This window comes from Dermacentor albipictus, chromosome 9, assembly GCF_038994185.2.
Source record: "Dermacentor albipictus isolate Rhodes 1998 colony chromosome 9, USDA_Dalb.pri_finalv2, whole genome shotgun sequence".
NCBI lineage: Eukaryota > Metazoa > Arthropoda > Arachnida > Ixodida > Ixodidae > Dermacentor > Dermacentor albipictus.
The window spans coordinates 89,548,729-89,555,912 of record NC_091829.1 but is presented as its reverse complement, the minus strand read 5'-3'; positions in this window follow the sequence as shown (position 1 = coordinate 89,555,912).

Genomic DNA, 7,184 nt, shown 5'->3' with positions numbered 1-7,184 from the left:
AAGACCGGGAGTAAGGACCGTGGTCACAGACTCCCAGACCGCCTACGCAAGCTACTACAAGGAGAACATCTCTCCCGCGGCGCAAGCGATCCTCACCAAATGCAAATCACCGGGACGGGCCGTTCAGCTCGTGTGGGTCCCGGTTCACTCGCAAGTGGAAGGCAACGCACTCGCCGACCACTATGCCCCGGAACTGCCAATCCGGGCCGAGGACGAGCCACAGCTACCGCACCCGGTGACAAGCTACAAAGAAATCACGCAAATGTACAGAAGCGGCAGATGCAGGCTTCCCCGTCCACATCCGCAACTCAGCCGAATGCAGCAAACGATCGTGCGACGCGCGCAAGCGGGGTCGCTAGCGCATCCCGTGCTCTTGCACAAGATGTTCCCAACAGAGCATGACACTTCATGCCCTTTTTGCAGACGGCAAAAAGGCACTCTACCACACGTCCTTGCAGAGTGCACTAAGCTCAAGAACCCCCACCATCCCTCACCCCACGCTCCCCAGCCCCAACCCCCCGAGTGATGGGAGACCTTGTTGTCCAGCCCCGACCTACCGACCCAGCTCGCGCTGGCGGCTAGGGGCCAGGAACTGCTGGACGCATATGGGACCTGAGAAGAAGGTTCCACCCCATCTGGTGCCAGCGCGCACCAACCGTCACTAAGGGCTCAGTACTCCTTGGGTCAGAAAACTGCGAACAAAATTGGAACAAAATCCAACTAAATCAAGGTAGCCTCCGTTGTGCATGTGAAGTGTGAGAGTGCCAGCCTGTTCATTTTGGTATTTCTAACTTTACATGACCTAATATGTTATATAGAGAAAGTTCGCTTCGCCATAAACGATAATCACTCATCTTTAATAATTCCATGTTTTGATTCATAGTAGTTATTTACATGCTAAGCGTAGGTAAATACCTTTTCAAATTCTTAATTAATTTGGGTCATTATGTCACGCCTCCCGTAAATCAACCACGCTATAACCGCTGTCTCCAAGTTCAGTTCCTTGTAGGGGGCAGAGTACAGTGGCAAAAAAATAGCCCGCAAAGGAAAATGAAATGGCATTGTGAGAATGGTGTTGTCGCAAATAATAAGTTGAATGCCGAAGGAATTATGAAATCAATCTTTTTTTTTCATCTGCAAACGTGTGCCGACATCCCAGGTTTCCCTACTACCGCACATGTCGCGAACTTAGTCTGCACATCACTCTTGCCCTTATTTTCCCATATATCCCAAAAATATAAACAAGGTGACTCATTAACCGAGAACATCACGTGGACACCTCGAATAAGCCATTATTGTACAGCATATTCTAGGCTGCTGTAATTTTTTGCAACCGTAATATTGACACGTGTACTTATGTTTATCGGGCAACCACGTTTCGCCGCTTAACAACTGTAATCGCAGAGCGAGGGACGCGCCTGCATGTATCCGACGTTTCTGGAAAGTTATCGACGCTTCTATCCGCGTGTCTGTTGTTGCCGAACCTTGTGCTATCAGATTTCATCGCGTGACACGAATGGTGTAGAACTTTGTGGAAGACACGCGGGTCCCATCAGTTAATCTGGAACATTCGACGACTGATCTATAAAAGCCGACGCGCTTGACCCGCTGATCAGATTTTCGACGATCGCCGACTGTGTTCGCCGCTTTCGTTCTGCTATAAGTGTAGCCTGTTTTGTGGGCACAGGTTCGCCCAATAAAACCTAGTTTTGTATTCCACCGTACTGATTCTTTCTTCGCCGTCACTACCACGTGACATCTGGTGGAGGTGCTTGTGCGTTCATGTACCGAACGCCCCCGCAAAGCCGCGATCCAAGCCCAAAGCCCGAGGACAAAACTAACAACGCCGAAGACCAGCGTGCTAGCCGCAGACTGCAAGGACTGCCCCCAGAGCACGGACTTCTACCTGAGTCGACAAAGAAAATCGTGGTCAAAACAACCCCAATGGCTGCCCCAGCGTCCCCCGTTATCCTACAACAACCTCGGGACCCACCGACCTTCCATGGAGCAGCGACTGAAGACCCAGAATGCTGGTTGGAGGCCTACGAACGAATTGCGACTTTTAACAACTGGGACTCCGACGACAAGCTGCAGCATGTATACTTTGCCTTAGAAGATGCCGCCAGAACGTGGTTTGAGAACCGGGAGTCGACCTTGACGACATGGGACCTCTTCCGTACCGGCTTCCTGCGCACCTTTACGAGCGTCGTGCGCAAGGAAAGGGCCGAAGCCATGCTGGACGCCCGAGTGCAGCTACCTAACGAGAATGTCGCCATCTTCACGGAAGAAATGAAACGTCTGTTCCGCCATGACGACCCGGATATGCCTGAGTAGAAGAAAGTCCGCCTTCTCATGCGTGGTGTGAAGGAAGAACTTTTCGGCGCAATGATACGAAGCCCACCGAAGACCGTAGAAGAGTTCCTTCGCGAGGCCACCAGCATCGAGAAGACACTCGAAATGCGGAACCGGCAATTCAACCGCCGTACAAGCTCTACCCACTACGCCGGAGTTCAGTCACTCGCCGCCGACGACCTACGCGAGACTATCCGAGCTGTCGTGCGGGAGGAGCTACAAAAGCTGTTCCCATCATCACAGCCTCAAGTGGCTTCGATTGCCGACGCCGTGCGTGAGGAGCTCCAACAACAACTTGGAGTAGCCCCTAAATCGCCGCAGCGTGAGCCGCAAGCGATGACCTACGCCGCCGTCGCACGCCGTCAAGGACCCCCTCCGCGATCGCGCCAGGGCCCTGTCACGCCACAGTTTCGTCGTCCGCCGCCGCCGCCACCAGCACGACCACCCGTCGCCCAGCGCACCTACGCGAGGAAGACGGACATCTGGCGTGCTCCTGACCACCGCCCGCTCTGCTACCACTGCGGAGAAGCGGGTCACGTCTACCGACGATGTCCGTACCGGGAGATGGGACTGCGAGGTTTCGCCGTCAACGCGCCGCGTCCACAGCTTGGCGAGCGCCCACGTGACATCGCCGATTACCTCGCCGCTACTCAGTGGAGCCCTCGACGGCCGTCCCGTTCGCCATCACCAGGCCGCTACCTGTCGCCGCAGCGCCGACCATACACTGGCCCAGCCCGGGGCCGGTCAGCGAGCCCATACCCGGAAAACTAAAAGCAGCAACCGATGGAGGTGCGGTTGCTGTTCGTCGAACTGACGAAGATCCTCCGCCGCCGACGAAGACGACGAAGAAACCATCTCGACGACCTAATGACGACACGCCGCCGTCCCGACGAAGTCTGGAAGCCAAAACTACACCGACGAAAGACGAATTGACGACGCGACGTTCCAACTTCATTTCGAAACGACGCAGCCGTAATCCAACGCCAAGACCTAACTGCAATGCCAGACAAAGAACAACCGACCTCGAGGTGCTTCTCGACGGCCACGCAGTCACTGTCTTAGTCGACACAGGGGCCGATTACTCCGTAATGAGTGGACACATCGCCGCCCAGTTGAAGAAAGTGAAGACCGCATGGGAAGGCCCTCAGATTCGCACCGCTGGAGGACACCTCATCACGCCGACTGGGATCTGCACGGCAAGAATAACCATTCATGACCGGATTTACCCTGCCACCTTCGTTATCCTACAACAGTGTTCACGAGACGTCATTCTCGGTATGGACTTCCTGGACCAACACGGCGCAATCATAAACCTCAAGTCGAAGTCAGTAACGCTGTCGGAAGATAAAGCAATGCCGCCGGAGAGCCCTCGTAGTCACCACGCCTTGAGTGTGCTTGAAGATCAAGTGAGCATCCCGCCTCGCTGCAGCATTGTTATTTCGGTCAGCACCGAAACACCCGCTGACGTAGAAGGCGTCATCGAAGGCGACCAACGTCTACTGCTAGACCGTGAAATTTGCGTCGCAAGAGGGCTCGCTCGACTGCATGGAGGGAAAACTGAAGTGTTGCTTTCAAACTTCAGCCAGGAGTTCAAGCACATCAACAAGGGCACGACGATCGCGTACATCGAGGAAATTCTGGAAACAAGTAATGCGTTTGTCCTCTCGGATTCCGGCGCATCAACCCCGACGACCATGGTTCCCGAACCAGACTACGACATTAATCCAAATCTCCCTATGATTAAGCAACAGCAGCTCAGAAGTCTGCTCCGACGATACAAAGGCTGCTTTTCGACGTCATCGAGGATTCGACAAACACCAGTCGCCAAGCATCGAATAATCACCGAGGAATGCGCTCGACCACTCCGTCAGAGCCCTTACCGAGTTTCGGCGCGAGAACCTGAAGCTATAAGAGAACAAGTCGACGAAATGCTGCGCGACGACATCATCCAGCCATCGAAAAGCCCGTGGGCATCCCCTGTTGTTCTGGTAAAGAAAAAGGACGGAACCCTGCGTTTCTGCGTCGATTATCGGCGTCTGAACAAGATCACGAAGAAGGACGTATACGCCCTCCCACGGATAGACGACGCATTGGATCGGCTCTGCAACGCTAAATACTTCTCGTCCATGGATCTCAAGTCTGGCTATTGGCAAATAGAAGTCGACGAGAAAGGTCGCGAAAAGACCGCCTTCATCACCCCAGACGGCCTCTACGAGTTCAAGGTTATGCCATTCGGACTGTGCTCGGCGCCTGCAACGTTCCAGCGCGTGATGGACACGGTTTTAGCAGGATTGAAGTGGCAGACCTGTCTCGTATACTTGGATGACGTCGTCGTCTTCGCCGAAAATTTCGACGTTCACCATAGGCGGCTGGCAACAGTACTAGAGGCCATCAGGACACCAGGACTTACTCTGAAGCCGGGAAAGTGCCGCTTCGCTTACGAGGAGCTTCTATTTTTAGGCCACGTCATCAGCAAATCTGGAGTCCGCCCCGACCCGCAGAAGACAGCTGCCATAGCAAAGTTCCCACAGCCCATCGACAAGAAGGCAGTGCGTAAATTTCTTGGCATGTGCGCCTACTACAGGCGATTTGTCAAGAACTTTTCACGCATCGCTGAGCCGCTGACGCAGCTAACTAAATGTGACGTCGAGTTCAAGTGGGAAACGCCGCAGGCCGAGGCATTTCAAGAACTCAAACGACGCATGCAGTCGCCGCCCGTACTTGCGCACTTCGACGAGAACGCCGATACCGAAATCCACACTGACGCCAGTAGCCTAGGCCTCGGCGCCGTCCTGGTGCAGAGAAAAGATAGACATGAACACGTGATAGCTTACGCTAGCCGGTCGTTGTCAAAAGCGGAAGGCAATTATTCTACAACCGAAAAGGAATGCCTCGCCATCGTTTGGGCTACAGCGAAATTTCGCCCTTACCTATATGGCAGGCCATTCAATGTCGTCAGCGACCATCACGCCTTGTGCTGGCTAGCGAATTTAAAGGATCCCTCAGGACGGCTAGCACGGTGGAGCCTCAGACTACAAGAATACGACATCACTGTAACATACAAGTCCGGACGAAAACACTCAGACGCCGATTGCCTATCACGCGCCCCCATTGACCCGCCACCGCAAGATGACGAGGATGACGACGCCTTCCTTGGTATAATGAGCGCGGAAGACTTCGCCGAACAACAACGAGCGGACCCGGAACTTAAAGGCCTCGTCGATTGTTTGGAAGGGCACACCGACGTTGTCCCCAGGGCATTTAAGCGCGGATTATCTTCCTTCACGCTTCAAGGCAGTCTACTCGTGAAGAAGAACTTCTCACCAGTCCGCGCCAATTACCTTCTTGTTGTCCCGTCAGGACTTCGTCCAGAAGTATTGCACGCCCTACACCCTTACAAAAATGGTTGTTGAATTTCCATTGTTGATCTGTTGTACTATCATTGATTCCATAGAAACTCCACAAAATTACAACATTCATTGAGCCAGCACCATGATAGTTCAAGAAAATTTTTATTGACAACTACACAATAATTTTTTTATTGATGAAATATTGTTCAATTTCTATTGTGTAATGCCAACAACTGGACCGAGTTAAACAGGCGACATACAATTTACACGAAACAATAAACATTAGTTTAGGTTCCTTAGTTTAGGCTACAACATGAAATGGCGTTATTAAGCTGGCCAGAGCTTCAACCAATCATTATTAAAAAATTTGTTGCACAGGCAGTTGTAGGTTCAAGTGCAGAATAAAGGCCACTGCAAAATAATGCAGTAATGCGTTATTAATGCAAAATAATGCTGTATTGAGCTGCTGCAGCGCCAAATGCACAATCTCCGGATAGGTTCAACTTATTTTAATCATTGTGGATATTGCAATGTGCGCTATAACTGCAATGGAAGACCTGAAAAAGATTGAGTGTAGGTGATTCAGTTTAAAGCTTGAACATTGTACTACCAAGGAAAGAAGAGGTTCATCCCACTGGGCAATGTACAGGGTACTTTTTCTTTTTCGCTGCACCAAATTTTTAAACTTGCAAAATATAAATCACGGTAATGTTATGTTTACCATACGACTGCACAGATAGGCGGCCTCTAGATACAGAGCAATTGCCGCACTTACGTACGTAATTAGCAAAGTTACGCTAATTAACTTTCTAATTATCAGCAATAGGTGGCTACAGCAAATGAGTACTTTGGTGCCCGTGCTCGACACTACCTATCCCAATGATCAAATTTTGAATAGTGGATTTCATGTGGGAGCTTCGCGAACAATTAGTTCCCCTTGGCAGGCTCCTTGAAATCGAAACTGGCTGGACAAAGAGCGCCTTTGTCGTCGGCGTAGCTTCATGTCTTCCTCAATGCATGCAGAAGCATCCAGAATACTGAGAAGTAACCGGTTCTTGAACTTTTGTTTCGAGCCTATCGGTACGTCGATGTACGGATCCTATTGGACTTTACCAAAATTTATATTACGTGGCATCACAAGCTACCACAACAATACAGAGCCTGCGGAAAGGCGACCTCGCGTAAATTTACACTATTACATTACGGCAAAATATGCAACAAAATTCAGTGTAAGCGCGCCCACACGCCGATTGGCAGAGGTCACGCGACCAAATACATTGATGATGATGATGATGATGATCGGCACCAAAAACCTTTGAAACAGGGCGGAGACAAATAGTCTCTTAGTCTGCTTGATTTATTCAGGTTTTACATCTATATATAGCGACCGAGACGCGACTCATACAGACTCATGTTCGCATCAGCAAGCGCGACCTGCCCGTCGTCAGAAGAAAACATTTGTCGATTGATGCCGTTCACTAC